General features: G+C 47.8%; 1 protein-coding gene across 1 annotated transcript in view; it reads right to left on the bottom strand.

Moving 5' to 3' along the window:
• Nucleotides 1-25,037, bottom strand: part of plxnb2b (plexin b2b) — a 104,910-nt gene that overhangs the window by 63,008 nt on the left and 16,865 nt on the right. The window contains exon 2 of the mRNA XM_071897599.2: nt 19,104-19,290. The gene's annotated coding sequence lies outside the window, so the exon portion shown is untranslated. The remainder of the gene's footprint in view (nt 1-19,103; nt 19,291-25,037) is intronic.

The following is a 25,037-nucleotide window of genomic DNA, read 5'->3' as shown; positions in this document are numbered from 1 at the left end:
CTCGCTCTCTCCAGATAACAGTCAAACTGGCAGCTTTCTCATCAATTTACAACACAAATATACACACACACACACACACACACACACACAAAACAAACTGCAGCCGCCATAGATAGGAATTGGGATTTGGAGAGAGTTGCTGAAAATCAAAAGGGCCAAATCCAACAGAGAGGTTTTGCGCTCCCTTCCATTTCCGCTTTTTCCATCTCATTACAGCACACTTTGAATACTAATGGACAATGTGCGCACAGCCATACGGCAATAATGATTTATAGCTGGGAAAGTAAGCACACACTAAGATATAAGCAGGGTGAATGGGCCTTCGAGGTATTATACGGGGACGTTCATGTGTACACCGTAACAGCGGTTTCATTTGAAAACGTTATTTATGAGACCAATTTCCCCTACAATGTCTCGAGGAAAACGGCAACTGGCACTTAAAATCTCTCGCCGTCGTGAGAAAGAAAATGCCATGCAAATGGATGTTCTCTCATGTGCTCCCCATGAACAATCCCACTCAAATGCTGCCCTGCAAATCACTTAATGCAGCGGGAAAATGGGCATTTTTGCCTCGTCTTACAGCGCCTAAGAGATGGAGTAGAGATTGTCACAGTCTAATTCCGCTTCTTGCTCTGTGCCAGCAAAACCCTCTCTCAAACATTTCAGCCATGATTTAGGGATGAAAAAAAAAAAGCCCCCCACTCTCTCTGCTTTCCACCCGTTTGTGGTGAAATTATTTTTAGCTTTAGAAATCCATGAGAACAAGAGAGACAGAGAGAAAGAGAGCGGGAGAAGGATGCTCCTTGCAATGCCAGTGGATTATTGGCAGCTTGCGAAATCCCATCAGAAAGGATTGGGTAGAAACAGATCACTCTGTGTTACATGGAAGAATAAGGGCTGCAGCACATTGTACAGCTATGGCCTGCTATATCACCCTCCTCACCACAGTTCTTCTCATCTCTTGCCTCTGCGCGCTGGGCCACTCCCGGGGAATTAACCCCGCAGTCATTATGCTGGTGAGGGTCACTGGCTCTGTGGCATGTGTGGAAACACCAGCACTGCTCTGGCTTCAGTGCCCCGCCTCAGGCCGCCTGTCCCCCCCCCCCCCCCCCCCACACACACACACACACGCACATCACAAACTGAACAGTGTCACACACATCGAGAATACCCACACACACAGGCTCATTGCCCAGTCACCAGTCAGCCCGCTTAATAAGGACGGCAAATAGTCCCTGCAGCACTAAAGGCACAATAACAGGGCTATGATATTCTCTCTGAAGCTGGAACCGGAGTCAAACTGTCTTTGTGTCCAAGCAGAGGGCCGGGGGTTCAGGAGGCTAAGTGCACATGCTCCATTTGAATTAGGGCTTGATGCACAGAGGTGACAGAGCTTGTTGTCAGCTGCAGCCACCAGAGAGCAGCTAGCCAGGCTATCTCCTAAACCAGCACCACATTGACATGCCACAGGTAAAACGTTGGTCCAAATAATGAGCACAATGAGAGTAGGCAGGGTAAACAATGGCTTGAGGCAGCCGCTGTAAATGCTGGCATCACTTTTTAATTGCCACTATTCTCAGTTACGCTCGGATGAAGCGGGGAGGGGTTTCTTCTGTCATGCTTAATCTGCGGTGTGCCATCCTTCCCCTCCTTTCCCCAACAAACTACGCCTACTCCTCCCCACCCTTAACTTCAGAATCAAACAGATGGAAGAATAACCCACTTTAGCACCCGCCATGAAATGCCTTTCAATATACCGCCTGCCCATTGCAATTTCCACTCCTCCTACTTCGACTAAGGTGGCAAGATGAGCAAACAGACATTCAGGCACACACTCCCCTCCAGGGCATCATTATCCTCAACACAAGAGTTGCCGCCAAAAGTAATGGAGCCTTGGGTCTACCTGGCTCATGGCGGTCCCTACTTTCTTATATTGAAATGGGAGGAGGGGGGAGAGCACTGAATACTGTTTATGAAAACACTGCCAGGGGCTTTGCTGTGGGATTATGAGAATTGGCCAAGAGTCAGGATAAGTAGGGAGGGTTGAAGGGGAGCAGTCCTGCTGCTGGATTTTTTTCCATGTTGGCTGGTTCTGTACTGTACTGGGCTGGGCTAGACTGGGCCGGGCTGTGCTTTTGCTGCCAGTTCCCAGAACACAAGGACCCTTTTTTTCTCCCGCCAATCACAACCAGATGTGCCCAGACTTGTATTAAGAATTCTGATCCCTCAGTCCGTCTCCCTTTCAGCTCTTTGCTCGACTCAAAGTAGCAGCAGACACACACACACACACACACACACACACACACAAACCCACACACCAAACTTGGTAGAGCACATATTCTCACACACAAACAGACAGAAATACACACACTCGGTGACAGGCACGCACACAAACACAGCCTGGCCGAGGCAGTGTAATCACAGGCCCCAAAAGGAATCCCAGAACAGGAATGGGCTCCAATAACATGCTTTTCAACGCCGGGGTGCTTGCCTCACTCTCCCAATCCCTCAGGACATGTAGTTTGAGCAGATTCAACCTGACATGACTGAGAGATTTACGAGGTGTAGATAGAGGCCCATTTTCCCACAGATACCCGGTCCTATCAGTGTGATGCAAAGGCCTATCAATCATGGACCGGACAGGTTGCCGCACCCAGAAATCCTTCAACAGGTAGGCTTCTCAGCCCTAGAAAGCAGGAGTAAGAGTAGCACTCCTACTGCTGAGGCATTAATGTGCCTGTGGGTGTGTTTTAATATTTGAGTACCACTTGAATGTTTTTCTCCCAAGCACAGTGCGAACACAAATTTATGTCCTCCAGCTACGTAAAGCATTGATGTTAATGATAACAGCAAGAGAGTACAAAGAACATTTGACAAGGCAACTGCATTAAGTGTGCTGGTGTTTGTGTGTTTGCGCACGTGTGTGTGTGTGTGTATGTCTTGGGGGATGAGGGGGGTCATGCGTTGTGTACACAAACAGTTGAAGCTCATGTGCAATTAACTATTCATTACAGAAATCTGATTAGGGAATTATTCATCCATGCAGGATAAGAGTGTAAGTAGTACACAGCGCCTTAACCTCCTTTCTTCCTCTCCTGCGCTCCAGAGGATCTGGTCTCACCTCCGTATCTTCTCTGCCATGGATCCGCCTCCAGCAACACTATCAGCAAGTACCATCTGTTCCCTGCAGCAAGTGTAAAATTGAGCTGCTTGAAAGTCGCCCAATATCGATCGGAGCCACATTAATTTCATAATGTCACATACTGTACGTCACCGTTGGTAATCACTACATGGAATTTGTATGTCCGGTTACACCGAACGATGCCACCGCTCGCAACCTGCATTGAGTGTGACTGTCAGCACTGTACATGATGCCATCCACCTCTAACGTCAGGGCTGCACAATTAATTGTGCATAAACATATATTGTGCTTTTAGTTTCCACAATTAATAATTGCAGAATATTGGCATATTGGCAATACTGAAACATTTCATTCAGAATGTCTGTTGTACTAAATCCAGGAAAATAATCATGACCAGAATTTATAGTAAAATAAACTGAACTTATCGTTTTAGCCATAACCATGCAGTCCTATCCAGTGGTGGGGATACCCTCATTTGAAATGGCTGTGATGAGTGATGAGTAACAAGTTCAGGTCATATTAAATGAAATGTAAAACCATTTTAAAAAAGACAATCAAAAAAGCACCATCAAAGCACTATACATTATATGCTGTATATCGTATACAGCACTAACATGTATTGTATTTCTATGTTCAGGACCCCAGGAAGACTAGAGGCCCATCCATGTGCTTCTAATGGGGATCCTTAAATAAACATAAACATACATGTGTTAACCTCAGTAGAGTCATTGATTGGTGACTTGCTGAGGTGCAAATCTCTAAGGATCTCACCCATGACAAGCTCAACATGTCACAACAAGGGTTAGCAGTCGCACTTGAAGGTGCCACTGTGCAAACAAGACACAGAGCAAGATGCAATCAAACGTGTCAACGGTGTTTATGTGGATTCTTCACATTTGCTATATGCATGCGCATACATAACAGTTTGTCTATAAATAGGCACCCTACACCTGTGAGGGGGCTAGCTGTTTTCCTTGTATTTAGTCAAAACGAAAGAGTAGTTATTGTTCAACATAGGGGAACTAAATTGTGTAACATCACATAGCTCAACTTCAAGTTCAGCTCAATCTGGTTCCTTGTTTTTGATTGAATCAGGGAGTACACCTGTTGCAGAGGATGTGAAAGTCATAGTTCACACGAGGCAATCTTGCTTCAAACAAACCAGATTTCAGTGCCAAAACAAATCATTGTCTGCAACTCATATGCACATAGATGTTAACTTTTATGAAAACACAGTGAGAGGATTTAGTTGAGCCCAGTCATCAGCAGGCATCTAGGAATAACACTGTTAGATAGCAAAAATACATTTGTCACTTTACAGCTAGATGCTTAAAGCACATTAAGACCTAATCTCTGTGGGTTTACAGAAGGAGAGAAAGAGCATGGAGACTGGCTGTTGAGGAGGTGGGAGGGCATGAGTAGAGTAGGAGGAGGCAACAGAGGAGTGCATGCCCTACAGGCTCCCTTTTAGTGGATGGTCCATTGTGGTTGACTGTAAAGATCAATAGATTGGGTCAATAGATCATTAGGCAATCCCTGCGCTCCCGAAATAACACAGGGATCAGAGTGGAGATAAGAGCCTGGATCAATGCTGGACGGACGAAAGGGTGGAGGGCTGAACGGAGGCTGGAACAGGGATGGAGAGAGTGCAGCCTGTCAGAGTGTTGAGCTGTTCGGGTCTGCCATGCGTCTCCATCCAAAATTGTTAAAGTGTTCGCTCATGTGAGCATGGGTGGCGGAACTAGGCCAGGCTAGGCCAGGTTTTGGCTGCCTCTCTGTCTCCGTAGGTGGGGTTTCTGGGCTGGACTGGCACGCTATGGATCAGATGAAGTCTTCGGGGGAGAGGCGACTTTATGGCACTGGGAGGAGGATTTGGCGGTATAAAATGGCTTTAAGACTGGCAAATGGGAGCGCACGACTGGATAAAAATCGCATAACCCTTTGCTACTAAGGCTAGTAATGGGTTTTTTGCCTTTTTTAAATTCACTAATACAGCTCATTCTGTCTGGTAACTCATTAACATCAATAGTGATCAGGCAAACCGATTTAACGGCATGCATTATTCCACACGCCTCTAGGCAAAAGCACAGCTATGTTGCACTGAATTTAAAAGACAGTGGTTCCTATCAGATAAGGAGATAATTATACAAAACACAACATTGTGTTGACTAATGGTATCATGAAGCATTTAATCCTATAGCAGCATTAGTACGCCCATACCGATGCCTTTTCATATGGCAAATCTCAGAGCGTAAGCCCATTCTTATGACTGAGCTCCATTCGTAATCACAGAGGATCATTTCAAAGGTCAAGGCCTGGTGCTTATCAAATTCTGTCTCATAAAAAGGGCTAAAAAATTGATTCGGGATCACAGAACCATCAAATTCCTTTAGAATTGATTTTGTATTCCCCACCAGCAACATACCTGTTGTATTGGTAGGCAGAGGGGCTCTATGTCTTTGATCACACTTTCTCATTACCGTCTGTAAGCAGGACTGATATTAAAACAAACAGAGCAGGGGGTGAGGCCTGGGGACAGGCGCTTCCTGCCCCCTGCCTCACGCCACTGTGGGCTCTTCCTGTGTGGGTGTCAGGGCCAGCCTGCCCGCTGGGGACCGGAGAAACTCTGAGGAGAGGAGGGGAGGGAAGAGGAGGAGTGGTGGAAAGCCATACGCAGACGCTCCACCCTAAATAGGAACAGCACGCCAGCCCCGGTGGACATCTGTTTTCACAGGTGTGCTCGCCCAATGTGATTAAGATTGGCGCTACGCACCCCTGAGCGATACAGCACTGTTACGCCAGCACTGTGGGTGCAGGGGCATGGGTGTGAGACGCGTGGAACAGTTGTTGTTTTGGGGCAGATGGAGATGATGATGAGAGTTTGAGTGAAAGAGGAAAGAGCAGGCGGAGGAGAAAACAGAGGGATGGAGAGTAGGGAGGGACGGAGGGTGGTGGGGGATTATTCGAGTAATGTTCATAAGGCATAAGGCCTCCTCGTTGCAAACAACTCTTGGGAGGAACATTATTTAAGAAGAGTGGGATTATTCTGAGCACATGCAGATTATCCTTTCCTTTTTGATTTTCAAAGTAAGAGGGAGCGAGATCACATGAAAGGATCGGAATAAGCCACACAGGCTTTTATAAATACCGCAACAATTCCAATGGGCAAAATGTTCTGAGAGAGAAGACTGGATGGTCTGAAAGGGAAACCATTCACCCCCTGAAAAGCCTATAGCATATAGGTGGGCAGTGGTTTTGGCAGAACCAACGCCGCTGGTGCCCAATGCTACAACGCGCCTGCTTCCATGGCAACTAGGAGGGATTGCTTTCCCTTACACCAGCAGGCCACTTCATGCTTTAATGTAAAGCGACAACTTGCCGGAATTAATTTGTGTGTTGTCAAAAAAAAAAGTCCCCAAACAGATTTAATTCCGAAAAAAAATAGAAAAAAGCAATTTTCTTGATTCGTGTTTGCTCCCTCCTATCCACACCCACACCATTGCCGCCACCCCACAATTCTCCAGTGGGTTTTGAGAACTTTCAGCCATTTCAAGTGTTCTCACTCCTGGAGTACTACGAGGCAGCGACAAGAAAATCTTTAACGAACGAGAAAGCAATTCCATTTCACAGCAGCGAGGAACCGAGGAGGAGGGGCGGGAGAGTCAGTCACCAGCTTCTAAAGAGAAATGGAAGCCTTGGATAAAAGCTGCTCACCCCAAGATATCTCCAAAAAGAGGAGCAGACAGACTTAACACCAAATCATCCTGCTGTACGACTCAGAAGCTTACCTAGCACTGACAACTGACAGGAATAGTGCTGCGCTGCATGTAGGTTATTAGCATTTGTGAATATCACTTTCCTTGTGCTCTCAAACTTCTTAAAACCTCTATCCGTAACTAACCGAGCCACACCATCTTTTATAGTAGAAATAAATTGTCAAACAAGGAAAAATGACACCCAAACGCAGACTTTTAAGCATTCAATATATGGGTATCAAAGGCTTTTAAGTCTTTTATTACATAAGCTAGTTTGACAATGCTGCAAACGTTACTCCAAACCTGTTGCTGGTGTACGCTACAAAGAAAACGTTTCACCAGTATAAGAACAGGAATATTACATGTGCACATAAAGCCGGCAGATATTCAGAGTTAATGTTGCTTGCTGTGAAATCAAACGGCTGGAAACGAGTATATCCCATTAGCCAGCCTCAACCCCAGATATATTACACAAGCTGATCACACAGCCAATCCCTGGTCCTGATTGCATCATCCATCCAATCGTGTGCGCCTCCCTTCCACTCCTCCCCTGTCAATGAAGCGATGGCAGGCATCGCTCCCGCTACTCTGCCCGAGTCCAATCTGCTCTCGCTTCCCGTCTCCTGGCGAGCACAGCTCAGCAAGGGGTACGACTTCTCTCAAAATCTCGATGTGAGAAATGTATATATTTGTAAGTGCTAATGCTAAGCGGCACAGAATGTTGGGCCAGCACCAAACAGATGGTTCTGAGAGCGGCAGAAGATCAGAGAGATGCTCCCTCCCTCCCTCTCTGTCCCCGTTCCTCTATTTCTCAGAGAGGAGGCACTATCACAGGTCTGCATGGCACCGAGGAGGCCCAGCGTACAAAAGCAGCCCTAATTCCCCGATGGTGGAATCAGCTCTCTCTAACAAGGGTATCAAAGTAGTGCATCGATGAGAGGATATTTAAATCTACACAACTCTCAAAAGCCTACCTAGCCATGGGTGGAATACTGCTTGGGGGGGGTGTAGAGGGACAAGTGAAGGGACAAAACAAAAAGAGAAATGGGCAGATATACACTGCATAATAACAACAAAGAGGCATAATAACAGAGATGGAGAGATGAGCAGAGAGAGCAGGTCCTCAGTTCTGTAGCGGAGCAGCTAATGACATGGAAATTCTTGTATGCGACTGGTTTAAAGACACAATTAGGCTTGCCCAGTGTGTGCTTCATAAAGCACTGCCAGCGCAGATTAATTGATACAATCAAAGGCCAAGTGAGCTCAATTTATGAAGCCAGTGTGCTTTCGAGAGTTAGAAGGTGTGGACAACAGAATGACTGACTGAGCGTGCGTGTGTGTGTGTGTGTGTGTGTGTAGGTGGGGTTGTTTCATGTCTTTATTTGGCATGCAACCATTTTACACTTGGCTCGCTTCGACGCCTCAGAGGGGGCCAGGGTCAAATAGAGTGCAGGAGAGTTTTACAGCACTTTCACACCAGGGGAGGCAGGGCTGCTCAGGATCTAAACCACACACACACACACACACACACATGCACACGCATGAACACAAATAGATTTACTTTCACCCACACAGAGATGGACAGTGAGCCATACACACACAAATTCAAGTCTGACCCACACACAGAAAAACTCCCCCTTCAGCTTGTCTGGGGCAGGCAGCCTCTGTGGGCCACATCAGTCATGCATGCAACGGTCTACCTTAAATGGCTCAGACACAAGTACTATAATCAGCTCTGCCTAGCGCTCTGCCTCATAGCCTCACTCCCTCTTTCTTTCTCTCGCTATCTCTTTGTATCTTTCTCTCCCTCTCTCTCACACACACAAATGGAAATTCACCCACAGTGCAAAGAACTCAATCAGGGGTGAAGGCACCATAGCAGGACTCCGTCCGCACAGAAATATGTTGTTTGGTGTCGTGGAAAGAGAAGAAGGTCAAGCAGAAGCTGCCGATCGATCAGGATTCTCATTGTTCAGAGGGGATATAAAGCTCTCTTTGTCTGCCTGTGCTCTTCTGACCTTTCTCGGGCCGTTGAAGAAGGCAAACGCTTCCAGGCCGAGGGGGAAATGGACTGTCTGTTTTGTGCTTAACACACTGCTCACAGATTGCGGAGTTGGCATGGCGCGGTGGGCACAGACTGGCTGCCGACCTGGGCACTATCCGCCCTGCCCGACCTTGGCACCACTGCGCCAGTGTGCCAACGAGTGCCCCATAATACCCTGGCCTTGTCTAGAAACATACTCTCCCTGAGACAACGCTGGAAAACAGAAAACCGGCTCAACACACAGAGTTCATTAACAGATAAACGGCGGGAGGTGAGAAAAAAAAAAAGAGAGAGAGAGATGGGAATAAACGAATAAACAAGGAAATGACAACGGACGGAAGATGTGGGGAGAGGCTGGCAGCCGTCCATGGAAGAGACAGCTGGCAACGACATCCTTCACAAACCTGGCGACGCAAGCGGCATGGAAGCAACCTCCAGAGACATGGAGGGAGGGAGTGAGAGAGACAGAGAGAGAGAGAGAGAGGGGTGGAGGGAGAGAGGAAGAGGGAGAGAGATGGGGGGGGAGGAGGGGGGCGGTTGTGGTGGTAGATAACGCGCCTTGGTCTCCAGACTCCCGTGCTAATTAACACAGTTCCACACACAAGGCCCCCTGCCTGCCTCGCGGCCTGGCCCCAGTCAGCGGTGCCGACTCAGAGGGAGAGAGATGGAGAGAGAGAGTGAAGAAAAAAGGGAGCAGAAAGAAAGTGAGGAGTGTATGAGGGATGAAAGGGATGAAAGGTGAGGCAAGGTCTGGTGGCCTTGTCTGAAGGTGAGTCTGCTCCCCCGCCAGCATGCATCCCCGGTTCGTCTGGCGGAAAGAGGGGGATGAAGACGAATGAGTTGGAGTGTAGGGGCGCTGATCAACAGCCCAGTCGCTCATTCGCCCTCTCACTCCCCTCACCCAGAGAGGGAGAGACAGCGAGAGAGAAAGAGAGAGAGAGAGGGAAGTGAGGAGCCCAATGAGCCGGCACCGGTCCAGTCACAACACCACAGACACAAATCCTGGTTCTGTACCATTAGCTCCAGACTGTCATAAATCAGACCAAGCCAGCCTGCAGGACAGAGGGAGAAGGCCAAAGAGAGAAGTCAGAAAGCCACAGACACACAGCACTGATCAGACAGCATGGAGCGGACCAAACACCAACCTTTGAACAGAGGGAGCATTTATAACAACAAGAGACAGGCTCCAAACACATAATGGAAGTGTTTGATAGTGTAAAACATACTCTTTTCAAGCTACTTCACACATACTTATCCAGAAGTATTGTAGCCTAGAGTCTGTGCTTGTGTATCTTACATAAGCCAGCATTAACACACACATTATCCAGACTGTCCTGATGCTAGAAGGCTAGACATTAGTCATTAGGATTTTGTCATTGTAAACTGTGATGCTCAGTCAGAACATGTGGGTTAGCATTTCCACTTGGTAATGCCATTACTGGAGCAAAAGCTTCATTAGCATTACTGCATGTAGTAACCTCGACAAGGGATTTCCTAACCCAGATTTAAACCACACCCTTCCTAGGCATGCTGCTTTGGCAAGCGCCCCACTGGCAGATAAACAACACATCTGCCTCCTTACTCTGAACCATGCAAATATATATTGTATGAACCACTGGAGAAAAGACAATGGCTGTGTCTGTGTGTGTGTGCGAGTGTACGTATGTAAGTGTTTGTGCAAGAATGTGTGTCCATGTGACTGTGTGCAGGAGGTAAGGCCCCAGACTGGCGCAAAACCGGCAGCGGAGCGCTCCTGGTCTTGTGGCATGCCATGGCAAGAGTGTGCCAAACCCACCTCAGAGAGCAGCGAGCCACAGGAGCCTGAATGCTATTAAAGTGCGATCCAATTAATTTCAGCTCCGCACACCACACATTCAGACATGCGAGCAGCACAGGGAGAGGAAGTGGAGGTAAGAAGGGGTGGAGGTGAGCAGTGAGGCAAAGGGGAAAGAGGGAATGGCTGGGAAAGAGCAAGAAGGGAAGAGGAAGGATGGGGTGGGGGGGGGGTAGGAGAATCGTACAATTCCCCATATCTTACGTTTGACTTTCTGCACGGGGAGAAGAAAATGCAATTACACGTGCCCTCTCAGCCTTTTCAGGCGAGTGTGGCGTGGGGAAGCGAGGGGTAGTGGTGGGGTTTGTGCCCTGTGGCAGCCAGCACTCCCATACTCTATGCTAATAGCCACTTGTTCTGCATTCTAACAGGCAGTCAGTGGTGAGGCACTGAGTGGGGGGGCAGTGGCGGGTGAGTGGAGAGCAGCAGCAATTTAGTGGGGGGTGGATCTGTCGCCTTGTGTCTCCGGAGATAGTAGGAATAATGAAAAACTCTGCCAGGACTTCAAAGAGAACGGCTGGTCATTTCCTGTGCTGATGGCTGATATAGGCCTACATGTTCAGGCAACAAGCACGCACACACTTAGTCACACATTCCTTCCAACAAACCTCTGGCCAATGAACACCACTTGCTTTGATGGTATAGCAGAGCCAAGAAGAAGGAGAAACAGTGTTAGGACGTGGAATAGATTTGAAAAGCTTTTGTGTGTTGCTGGCAGAACCATCTAAGCGCTTTATCCACGGCCCTGGGGTCACCACTTACGCAATGGGGCTGTAATGCCTGAAACCAGCTGGTGAAGTTAACCGCTATTTTTCACTTAGGGTCTTAAGTCGCTATTGGTTAAAATTAACAAGAATGCAAGGAAAACACCCAAGTGTGCAAGAGGGAGATTAGGCACCTCAGACGTGACAAACTGTCTCTCGAATGCTGATGGAGATGTGTATTTCTTGCTGGTCTGAGGGTCAATGCAGCAACGCATGTACAAGCATTAGCTGTGAGTGGTAATCCATGGGGAGGGAGGGCCCGCTAGACCCTGTTATGCAAACATAAACAGGCCTGCAGTGGTCTTTTCTGGTGAAATGGTTGATCTGGCCTCTTATCATATCATCAGATTCTGTTATGAAAGCCTGGAGTGCGTGTGTGTGTGTGTGTGTGTGTGTGTGCGTGTGTGCGTGTGCGTGTGCATGCGTACATGCATGTCTCTGTGTCTTGTGTGTAAAAGTCAGTGAGTAAAAGTCATGGAAAGCACTCACATGAGACTGAGCGGAGCAGAAACACACATCTGGTTCCATTCAGAATGCCTGGGATTCCTCGCCTGCGTGTTTCATATTACTTGTCGAGCCCCATGCTGGCTGCCCAGGAGAGCAGAAAAACTATGCTGCTCCAGTCCACACAACGCCTCGCCCATTCAAAACACAACTGGAGGCGGAGGTTGACTAGGGAATGAAGGTGAAGGTGAGCCGTGCAGAAGAGCCCCCCCATAGGAGACTCCCGAGCAGCTCGGTATGCCCACTTATTGCTTCCCACCTTCCGCAGCCCCCTCCTTACACCGAGGAGGAGTGGTTCCTGGGGGAGGGCACTTTAAAGGTTCTGCCAGACGGAGCAGGACCTTCATTTGATCCCCCTCCTCCCCCCGCCATTGATATCCACTAAGGGAAGCCCCAACGAGCAGAGGAGCAGGTCTCTGGAGTTCGAGACCGGAGAGACAGAGATACAAGGTCAGCAGACAGGCAACCCTGAGAGCATCGGTCACGGCTGTACGGCAGCATAATCAGACCCAAACCACTTCAGCACAAGGAAGCCAAGGAACAGATATATTTCTGTCTGTACAGTCAGAAATCCAACTAAAGTAGACAATGTTGATTGTTGTTTATCTGCAAGAGCCCCCCACCTCTTCTTGCGGAGTTGCACAGAATGACATGGTTTCCATTTCACCAAACTGAAACAGCTATTCCCCTTTCGTTTCGGATCACTTCCCTCTACACACCAATCTAGCGATGATGATGTGTGAATGCCATCCTTCTTTTACATTTCAGATTGACCCCGCCCCGCCTCCCCCCTCCATTCTCTTATCTCCCAGGTTTGACGGAGTGATGTCTTCAGCCAAAATCACCTCTTCTACTCTGGTTCCCCGGGAGATGGAGTGCCAGTGATGTGGACGATTCAATCAGTGAGAAGTGAAAGAGCAGATCACAGACAATACGCCGCGGCCCCATTACCCCCAGTCCTCGGTTACCGCTAGCGACGCTTAGCTCGGGCCCCCACCTAATGGGCCATAATATCATTTTACGCCATGTTCCAGCTCTTTATACTGGCTCTAAACATAACTCTGTCGCCGAGGCACAATAAAAACAGATATATTTCTTTATTACTCCCCGCGAACCGTATCGCCGGATCTCCGCGCCCCTACAAAGGAAACTAATATCTAGAGGAACCCGTTCTTTTCCTTGGCTCATTGAGACCAGACGCACAGTTGTTATTACCTTGAGCTGCAGTCTGCCAGGCCCACCTCCCCATGCCGTTCACTCAGAATGTAATGGATGTTTTATTATAATCAAATGAATACAATATCTTCACCATAAATAGCCTACTTAAAAAGCCATTTTCTCTGGCTTGCAATATGTTTGAATGTCCATCAAGCCTGAGGCAACGAGGTGCCACATGTTTAATTCAGAGCCGATGCAATTTACGTGTTGTGTGCCGGGTGAAAACAGGAACTAGTCTACCATTTTCTTACCCTTGCCTCCCGCTACCCAAAACTGCACCCCTGCTACTCACCCAATAATCACATTCTACACGTTCTTGAATAAAATCATGCAAGTCTCCTGTCAGTTCATTACTTTGCATGATACCAGGAAGTAGAAATGTCACCTGTGCACTTTTGAGACCGTACACTTTCTACATCTCACGGGGCAAATGCTGTGCTTGTAAGTCTTGTGCCAGATGAACAGGATTTCACTCCGGCAAGGGCAAGTTATTATCCGCTACCAGGGATCATCCCTTACATAGTGTATACGGTGCCATTGTCCCCTATACCCTATATATCATCTGGTCTGGCCAGCCCATTTACACTATGTGGATCTGACATGAGATGAGCGAATGCTTGGGCGTGAATGAGTGTGTGTGTGGCAAGATGGAGCAGGAGGGGAGTTGGGGAAACCAATCTCTCACACAGAGGAGCAGAGACAGGCGGGCAGATACGCTCCAGGCCCAGAATAACCCTGGAGGTATCCATGAATGAAATGACAGGATTACAGGGGTATTAGAAAACCTGCTGAGATGGTTGATAATGCTGTTTATGGTTGGGCGTCACACCGCTAGCAGGGAAAAAGTCAAACTGTTTGACTAATGAAAATATGGACAAGCTCTTCTCAGAGTCACCAAGCAGAAAATTCAAGGCCGGGGGTCTGCCTCTCATACAGCAATCGCTGGGTGTTGGCTGCTTGACGGATATTAACACAAATACTAAAAGATAAGTCTTTGGCAATAGAGGGGCTGAATCTCTCTTAAAAATGGGGACAGTAAACAAAAATCCCGCTATCCTGGCTAAGAATGGGATTATTGTTGTGTCAACAACCCCCACAGATAATAGTAATTACTGCCCTTGCTGCAGCGCCATCAGACTGAGGCGACTTCGCTAGCTGACAGCTTGGTCCTAATTACCAAGAACCACCAATTACTGGCTCCATTTCATTATTTATATTGCCCCACACACCCAAATAAAAAGAGACTTCAGTGACTCTAAGCAATCGCATCTCTGGCAGCTGCACAGTACCATCCAGAGGACCTGCTGAATCATTCTTCCTGGGAGTTTTTTTATTTATTTTAATTTTACAGACTGTATCCTAGTCAGCAGGCAAACACAACATTGTCATTGCAGCAAAAGAAAACGGAGGAAAAATAGGAAATGAAGCCGATAGGGGGCCGAATTTACTTCCTGCTTGCCAACCACAGGAAGTAATTTAGCTGAAAAGGAAGTGCATTATCATCTCACTGCCGCTCATTTAACTGCCAGCAGAGATGCAGAATCAATTCTAAAACATCGGCCATGGAGCTTTTTTAACCAGTAAAACAATTTGCATGCTATATCTTCATTCATATTTCATCCATTCCTCTGCAAGATCTGTTTTAGAATAATTGACTCTTCTGCTGCCAATGTAAAAGATGCCTCCAAAAAAAAAAAAAAATCTCTATCTGCTGAGTGTACTCACCCACTCTCACACACACATACACTCTCGCAGATGTTTCCCATCATCCTCTGCTGCCAAGCGGCATCCAGTGATGGTTGAGAGGAGGGGAGAGGGGCCGGGGCGGGGGCGTGAAATTCTGCTATTCCTGCTCCAGTGAATCCTGCCGAAACTTGGCAGATCGTTGTGGAGATTTGTATGTCTGTGGATTTGACATGAAACTGTTTGAGAGGCTCATCTGGAGTCTGTCTCTCAACGCGGCTCCCCTTAAAGTGGGCCTGGCTGTTTAGCTTATGTTCCCATAAAGCCTGACGGCCACATTTCTCAGCCCCCAGGGTGCAGATGGCCGATTAACTCAGCAGCCAGGCCTTATACCATCATCTGAAAGATAACCAATACAACACTTTGTTGCCTCGGAAAAATATGTCACAGCCCTGTGTTGCCATCTCCTTACAAGGAAAGACAGTTACACAGATCCTACCAAGCTATGTGCTGAGCACCCCCACCGCCCCCCACTCAAAACTGCATACCGATCTGATTCCAAATATTTTTAGACTCTGCATTTTCTATGCTCCCTAGAACAGACTTGAGCTGGCTATTTTCACATAACTCAGCTTTCACACACATGGCCCTCACATTGGGAAACCAAACAAAATGGATCTCTATCTATACGGATTTTTATAAACATCTGCCTTGTTGATCTACAAAGTCTCTTTCTCTGTTGATGATTCAATGCGCATTCACTGAATCACAAAACCAGCCCAGACAGCGGCTCGTACTTGGCAAGCATCAAAGCATGTAAGGCTATCACACTCCGAGAGGACGAGCGCTCTCACAAAACCGATAAAAGTATGTACAAAAGAAATCCGCCGTGGCAATCCAAAGCGCTTAGCATTTAGATGACAGTTGCGCGGGGCAGGCCTTGTTTGCAGGGGCTGGAGTGGAGCGGGGTATGTGGCCCGGAGGCCGGATCTGTTCCAACCGTGCCCTGGCAAGAGAGACGCAGCCCAGTCAGCCTCGACAGCTTGGATATTCACAGGGGGTGATGGAATACTGGAGGGCTGCAGTACCATGTTGAGGTTGGAGGGAACTCGGAGGAGGAATGGGGGGGGTGATGAGTAAGGAACGAGGTGTTGTAAGTTATTTCGGTACCGCAAGGACCTGGCATTTGCTGTGTTCGATGAGCAAAATCAAAAAAGTAGGCTGGTGATGAAGACCTTATCTGTGTGCATAGGCCTGTACGCCGATTGAGCTTATCATCTGGCAGGTAGGCCTAGAGGGGAACAGCACCACTTTTCACCAGCTTTACACGTGCTGAATGTGTTAGCCTCTGCCGGCATTGCAATACCTTGCTTTGGTGATGATGAATTTTTGATGCCTGGAATTGAATTATACATTTATCGCCGCAGAGGAAACTAAACACAAATGCCTCTAACTGTGGCTCATGAGCAAAAGGAAACAAACATAACAGGACCATGAGTTTTTCCAGTCCAAGATGTACACATTTTTTTCCACTTTGACCTCACCGCAGCAGTTTGCTTCAGATTACAACAATGGCATGTCACTTGGGTACACTGTCACTGACAAACCTACTTTCCATAGATCACAGGCATTTAACTTGGGATCATCACTTTGATTTAGTGTGACAAATTAATTATTCACTCTCATGCATAGTTAAATTCTGAGTCATTTTGAATATCATAAAGAGGACTTTTGATGTTGGACGGCTTTCTCCTCACTTGATTAACCTGAACCAACTTCAAAAGTGTCATGGTTAGGGTATCGCCATCAGCAATATTCTAAACAAACGTGGAGCTTTTTTGAAAAATTATTTTACATTGGCTTTCCCTTTGGAATATTAAGTGTCAAAGGTACGACTAACTATCTCTTTTAGAGCACTCAACATAAAAATGTGCACGTCTTTGAGCTATATCCTCCAAATTAGCACAATTTAAACTGTAGGGTTGGGGTTAGTAAGTAAATCAGTCTTTCACACAGGAATAAGGGTGCCAAACTGTGTCGACAATTACACAAGTGCTTTGACAAACATACAAAATACCTAAATGTCATAATTGACACCAAATGTGTTCTTTGTTATGTGAACACAACAAGATAAAGCAAAGGTCACTGTCACCCAAGGGAAAACAAAGGTAACTATACCTCACAATCAACAAACCCCCCACCACGCAAAACAAAAAAGACGCTAAAAACCAACAGTTTTTGTTCGCTCTTGTGCATCTTAATTCATTCATCCCCAAGCACCCCTTTGCTCCGGGGTTCTGCCAAGGCAAAGCCCCACGGGAGAAATGATTGACACCTCCTAATCCTTGTGGATACCAAAAAGCATGTCATTACCATGACATTTACACCGTCTACTGGGATGTGAGACATGGAAGTGTGGGAAAAAGAAAAGAAAAAAAAAAAACACTGAACAAAAAGACAAAAATAAGGCATTTGAATTTTTAATGCACTGTGTTTTGGGTCACAAATGTAGCCGGAGCACTTTCAGCAAAGCAGCTCTCCACCCAAGTCTCCAACCCTCTATTAATTCGGCACAGGCTGAACAGTCACCTGGGGTAGCCTACATTTCAAATGAGCCATATTTTCTATATATTTAACACCAGCAGGCAGGCCGGCAGGCAAGTGGGACTGGAGGAAATGTGTGATGGTGGAAAGTGGAGCACAAGAGATCTGACCTAAGCAAACAGCTGATTATGGAGAAGAAGATTGAGAAAAGGAGCTGCCGTCTGTCAGGCTAAGCCCTCCACAGATGGACCAGTACATCCCACTAAGAAACTAGCAAGTCTCGTGGCTTTGCAGCTTTGAATTTCAAAGTACACTCCAGAAACTGTTCACAGACCAGGAGGTAGAGATGAACAGTGGGCAAACCCAAATACATCCTTTACTTCAACGACTTCAATGACATTGACAGTGACAGAGTGAATCATGGTAACTGTAGTTTTTCTACCGTTGAGTGAAGTGTGAACAGACGAAGCCGTAACAGCTGTCTGTATAAAACTATAATAGCCAAGGGTAATTGCTGGGGAATCTTCACTTAATGAGCTTCAGTGCAGGTTTAATGATTTGTAGCCCTTTATAAACAAACCTGGAAACTTTTATTGGTCTGCAAATAAAGTTTTGACACAATATATGTTAACCTAACTAGTAGGCCAAGACTTGACTTATAATTGGACCATTGTTTTCTGCCCACACACACACACACCATCTTGAACACTCACTAGCCAACAATGTTCCAGTGCTATGAGCACAATAACAAAATGTGTGCTTATTGGTGTGGTGTAGTGTGGCACTTGGAGGGAGCAGGAAGCTGAACCTTGCCTGTGTATCTCCCAGGTGAGACAGGTCATCCATCTGCTGGGTAGCAGAGCTACCGCCCGCTCCCTTCCCTCCACTCTGTACTCCCTATCTACTCAGTCCTTTCCCCCAGAGCTCAGTATCACCACACTACCTCTACTGTAGTTGTGACAGCCAAACAATGGGAGCCAGAACTGCCTTAACGAGTAGAAAGTGGGAGCTCCACTAATTAGAGGCACCTCCCCTCCCCGTCTCTTCCAACCCCCTCCTGTTAACCCAGAACAGTGTGATGTAGCTTGGCCTGGGCTGGGACTATTGGGCCCATCGTGAGAAAAACAGGGCTGGAAGTTGGTTTTTCCTGGCTGCTGGCCAGTAGGGGACCGTGGTAATTGCCCAAATCGCACCGTGGCAAGTGAGGAGGAAGAGAAGAGTGTGAGGGTGGCGCAAGCCAAGGAAAGTGAGAGAATGCTAGTTGCAAGTGTGAGAATGAAAGTCTAGGAATTAAAAAATAGAAAAGGATGGAGAGAGAGAGAGAGAAGAGAGCGAGCGAGCACACGAGAGAGAGAGAAAGAGAGAGAGAGCGAGCGAGAGAGAGGAAACGGAGAAAAGCCAAGCAAATGAAGCACAAGAGAGATACAAGTCAATCAGAAGTAATGTGAGAGAAAGAATATGGAGGACAGGTGATGCAAAAATAATATACACAGCTCCGAATAGTAATGTGGGAGCCTGAGGAATCGTCATTGAGTGAAAACAGCACAAGAACAAAGCAAACCGGAGAAAGATTGATAGTGCACGTGAAAAGGGAATGACCTCTGTTGCTACTCACTAGGGAGAGGCAGACAGAGGTGTTGTGAGCGTCTTGGCTGCTGGAGTGGAACAGAGCAGGGTGCAGCGGCGGCTGCACAGTGGGCCCTCGCTGGACACTTCAATCACAGGCAGCCGGAGCCCCGGGCAAACTTGGCCAATTAGCCGCACACTGCCGCTGACCCCCAGCTTCATTAAGGGCCTGGGCTCTGGATGAGGGGAGAGGGGGAAGGGGACGGAGAGAAAAAGCAAACCGTCAGTACTGGTCAGGTTTGAGTAGACACACACACATGCACGCACACACACACACACACACACGGGGTGAAGCACAAGGTTACAGATAAACATGATGAACTGTGAGAACATCCACACACAGAATAGGCATTGGCACGTGCGCACACACACCACACTCTTCCATTCACATGCACACCAATCTTCCAGCCAACCCCCTGCGGGCTTAGACCCCCAGCAAGGAGGGGGATGGTCAGACAGGCCAGAGGGCAAAGCTCTCCCCCCCTCTCCCACACCGCTGCACTGACAGCAACAGGTGTGGTGGCCGGCAGCCACGCAATTACCGGGCAGAGAAGCTGCTCTTTGTGACACAGAGACAACGGCAGATCAGAGGGAAGATCAGAGCTAGAGGGAGAGAGGAGAGGAGCAAAGAGGGAGGAGAGGTGAGAGATGAGGAGGGGAGGAAAGAGGAAGATACAGACTAGCGAAGGTCCCTGGAGGGGAGAGAGAGATTTCCAGTCGGCTCTTTTCATCGTAAATCCCTTGCTGGCAGAGCTCGGGCGTGCACGGCAAGAAGCAGATCAAAAACCTACACCTACGGTAGAGACGGCCCACCCATTGTGCTGCGGTAGAAATACAAATGTGCTCGCTTTGGTGGTCTGGGGAGACCACATATGTGTGCAAAACAATAAGACAAAGGAGAGAGAGGATAAACTGACAACATCCCATTTCAATTCAGAGTGGGTGGGGCTGTTTGAAGTGCTTTGAGACAGGTTGCGCTCAATGAGCCCTGACAGCAAAACTGTTTGGTGTGTGTGTGCCTGCATTTCAAGTGTGTCTATCCACACGGGACCTCAGCTTGCATCAGCCTTGCGACTGTAACCTCAGCGGCGCTCCAGAGTGGGGGTAGCAGTTTCACAGTCACTCTCCCTCGTTTTCTCCGCTACCTCTCCGATTACGGCCCTTCGATCAGGCTAAAGTAGTGTTTGCGCGCCGCGTCGCTAGTGTAGCAATAACTGCTGTCAGAAACCTTGCATGCTTGGGTGGAGAGGAGATACTGGCCCTTTATTTAAAGCAAGCCAAGGATAAAAGATCAATGGCCCAATTCAAGCCATGGATTGAAGGGAAAAGTTCACAAACATAGTAGGAGATTATGAGAGGGAGATATATGTTAGGAGGGGGGGAGTGGGGGCATCTAGCTCATCTGGGTGCTAGTGGCTTATTGATCGGTGGAGGCACACAGCTCCCAGCCATTCATCACAGGCCACTCAGGCCCTTAGATAACTCCTCTGATAGTGCCCTGCCGCTGAGCAGCTGCAACCGGCCACATCCATTATCCTTCAATGCAAGCCCCTAGCCTGGGAATGGGCATGGTGGGGCTGGGGCTGGTGGGCGAGAGGCTGGAGGGAGGGCTGGAATGGAAAAGGCTAGGGCTGTGGTTGGGAGGCTGCAGCCAGGGCCAGTGTATACAAAGGCAGGAGTTAGGGTTGAAAGGCTGGAGTTCTATAAAAAATGGTGCTCCTGACAGCCAGAACAGAGATGGGAAACAGTCTGTTTGCACCGGTCAGAGGGAAAAAATGTGAAGGCGCCATTGTTTCCATTCCTTGGCCAAACAGTATTAGCAAAGCTGTTTTATAGAAGATAGCACACAAACCAGCCGAGCGACAGGCGGCTCTGAAAAGTGCTGAGTGGCTGGGTGTGTGTATGTGTGTGTGCGTGTGTGTGTGTGTGTGTGTGTGTGTGTGTGTGTGGAAAGAGAATTCCCAGATTGGGCAGGTGGGGATCGGCCATAATGAGCCATGCAGGGAGATAGAGTGAAAGAAGAGAGGGAGGGGGTCGGAATAAGGGCGAGAAAGAGGGAGGAGGCCAAACAGTGAGGGAGACAGACAGAGTGAGAGTGATGGAGACAGGCTCGGAGCCAGAGACAAGGCCCCAAAAGAGCAATTACAGGAGCTCCAGAGAAGGTGTGGGCCCAGCCCCCAGGCATGGTTTCAAACAGCACAAAGCCCTGCCAGACATGTACACACAAGCACGCACACACAAGCACACACACACACAGCAGAATTTATCAAACACAAGCTCCTGACAAGCAAAAGACAGAGATGGGCAAAACAGAGGAAGACAGTGAGTGAAAGACAGAGAGAGCGAAAGAAAAGCAAAAAGAGAGGAAGCATGAGGTGGGAATATCTTGAAACTGGGGGCATATCCTTGCCTCTCAACCCAAAACATGGCCATGCTACCTCCCTCCGATGTTCTCGCTCCAACATTCTGTTCTGGTCAAAACCTGTTCCCTTAACAGCATGGCCCAAAACAAAAGCAGAAACTCCGGGGCTGAGGTCAGTGTGTGCAAAACTTTCAAGTCGATTGTGCTCCGTGTGGTGAGTGCTAAACAACACTGAAAAGTCTGGACAGCCTCGCACCATGGTGCCTGTCACGAATAAGAGACCGAAATGGCTTCTGAAGGCAACCGTTTCCGTCGCCCACCCCACCCCTCCACCCCCCCCATCACTTAAAGGAGAACGACAGAAAGACAGGCTAGAAGGAACGAGCAAGAATGATGAGACAGAGAAAGAGAGAGATGTGCAAACAGATAAGGGGGAGGGGAAATTAAATTAAGAGAAAAGTTCTCGCGCACCGGTATGCACCATTGATTTCCTATTCTCTTGGAAACATTTAATGAGCTTAAATAGGAGCCTCGTTTGACACTGCCACAGTGACTCGGAGGAGCCTCCCAGTGAGAGGAAATCGTTCAGCGGCTGTGACGGCTACCGGAGGGGGTGGAAGGCAGAGAGAAGGTGGAGGAGGAGGAGGGAGGAGGAGAAGTGAAGGTTTTAACGTCAACGCAAGAGACGCGTGCAAGACAGATGTTGGATTATGGTTGGGAAATGGTCCATGGGTAGCATTACTTGCCTAGGCCTCAGTGAGGAGGAAAAAAAGGATGGCGGAGGAAGGAGACGACTGGAGGAGCGGTAGAAGAAGAAGGAGGAGGCTAAAGGTGATCCAAATTCAACCCAAATGCCTAGTTATGTACGTCCTTTCCACTCACACCAGGCGCTCATTATACCACAACAACGTCTCCACTGATTGACAGCTATTGCTCTACTACAGCGCTTCACCTCAGTACTTCCTGGATGACCTCCCTATGAGGCATTCAACAGATCCCTATTGCTCAGCGGCCATCTTGTTTTTCCACCCTCCCTGCTCTCTTCTCCTTCTATCGGCAGGAGAGCTATTGTCACTTTACTTCAGAGAGCATAGTCCAGAGGCGCTTCACTGCTCTCTGCCACTGATGAGGGCCCCACTGGGAACCATCGGCAGCCCCTTTATGAAGCTGTCTGGCAGAGTGAATGGACTCAGCGTCCCGCCACCTTTTTCAGGCAATCATGATAATAAGAGTGTGGAGTCAGGCATGGCTGTACATTGGCACCACAGGGGGCTTCCCCTCACCGATTGCCGGGGGGAATGGTGTGTATGTGTGTGAATATGCTACAGAGAAAGGGGAAGGAGCTATGCTGGGTTTATGTATATTTAGGAGGATTGTATACTGATGTACTGCTGCCTGGCACAAAGCAGACCACAGGACGTGGAAACACTTGACTTGAGCACCAGCCAGTTGGGACTCTGTGAGTGCACATATGCGTGTGCTGGTGCATATGAAAACATTATGAAACATATGTGCATGTGTATATGTAATTGTTGCAAGTGCTTATACATAAATTCAACTCAAGTTCCTGTGCGTGCTTTCAGTTTGGTCAAATGTGTTTTCTGGTTTCCACGTTTTCGGACAGCAGCTTTGACATTCCACCGCTGTCTGTTTCTTATATTTGCAGGTCAGGAAGGAGTTCCTCAGTTCCTGACCCTAGCTTTTTCCCAGCCTGGGCCCAGCTGTTGGCTCTCCTACCACCTCTGAGTACCTATCCAGACGGATGCATAGTAAGCACTGTTGCAGCTAGTGTGGGTGTTTGGCAGCAGTGCCGAGGCTAAGCTTCGCTGGGCTCTCATGCGTGACCTGCAGTGAAAGTTGTGCTGAAGGAGATTTTTTTGGAGAGGAGACTTGGTCCAAAATCAGCATGTATTCCTCTGGTGATTAATTATGGTGGATGAGAACCAACCCACATGAGAATGCCTCTTCTGTACAACTCCACTAGACACACATAGGTGTGCACTCACCACACCCATACCAAGTATAGGAGCTGGAAGTGACTAATGGCAGCATAAAGACAACTGCTTGGGAAAAGCATAATGTTGAAGTGCTTTCCCCAGAGTCCCCAGCTGTCATTTCTACCATTCTTGCTGAACTTAGTGCCAGCAAGTTACGATTTTTTATTGGAAACTGTCCTCTCTGCTATTCTCTGTAGGAATCCATAGGCCACCATCTATATGACACTATAGTCCATCCTCTAAATCATTTACACTGGGCTATATATAGGCTGTGGAGAAAAAGGTCATTATTGAAACAGAAAGCTATATTTCATAATTGCACTACCATGCTTCTATCCCCTTAGTGAAATTGGCTCTCCAGAATATATTCTCTCTCACTCTTTTCCCTCTCTCTTTATCTCTCTCTCTTGTCTGTGAGAGAGGGTGATTTTGACAGGCTGACTGTCTCTCCTGATGCAATAACCACCCTCCATTTGTATCTGAGGAGGGTACATTAACTAGACAGCGTAATCAGCCCGCACGGGAAAGGCTCACCAACCGACTGCTTTTTACCACTCTATGCCGTAACAGCTCACCATTAGGCCACAATTAGCATAGCTCGCTCTGGGAAAAATAACCCCTCAAAGACCTTCAGCTAGCAGAGCGGATGCGACAAACAAGAAGGCTTTCACCAAAGTCCACTGTTGCACTACAGACTCAGGAGGAGTAATCTTACTTGATCATACTTGATGTTGCGGCAATGGGAGATAAAGGTATGAGGTAAAAAAAAAATCCACCTGAAAGTGCCATGGGACAATGCCAGAATCCGACCTGATACCTTTGACATTTCGGATGGTTCTGAGTAATGGTGTGCAGAAAAATGGACCCTCACGGAAAAGGCTTATCGGCAGACACTTCAGTCAGTGGATAATTCAAATAAAAAGGCGGTGAGCAAAGATGGAAAAAAACATCTGAAAGTGCTGCATTATCATAAGTGTATGCATTTTCCAAACAGGGAGGTGAGTTTTGTTGAAGTGCCACTGTGGTGAAGGTGCACTTCAGGTGAATGTGTTCTTCCAGTGGAGTGCAGTCACAGCAGCCTGCAAAAGTTCTGTACACACAAACACATTTTCTCCCTCGGGCTGGGGAACAATAAAGAGAAATGCGTGTCCCTGTGGTCATTTGCGGCATGCTGGCAGTGGGCAGACACAGATAAGAGTTTGGATCGGTGGAGGCTGACACGCTGTGATTATCTCCCGCTGCTGGAATTGACCGTCCATCAATCTAGACGGCCAAGAGGACCGGGGCCGGCCGACTCAATTGTTGCCCGAGACAAGATTTTTATGATTCAATGACCTCGAAAAAAAATGTGTCAAGTATTTCGAATGCGCCGTATTTCCAATGCGCACTAGCACACGCGTGCATGCGCACCATCATGATTCACATTTATAAATGCTCATGAAAAGACAGACAAGTGCTGTAGACTCGTAGGTACAATCACTAGCGCATATGTTCTCACACAAAGTCTTAGCACACACCCACACAGAAACACCCGGAGACTACCACCTGACATTCCAGGGCTCCC

Source organism: Centroberyx gerrardi, chromosome 4 (assembly GCF_048128805.1).
Source record: "Centroberyx gerrardi isolate f3 chromosome 4, fCenGer3.hap1.cur.20231027, whole genome shotgun sequence".
NCBI lineage: Eukaryota > Metazoa > Chordata > Actinopteri > Beryciformes > Berycidae > Centroberyx > Centroberyx gerrardi.
The sequence above is the reverse complement of the archived record's forward strand: the minus strand, read 5'-3'. Positions and strand labels throughout refer to the sequence as shown.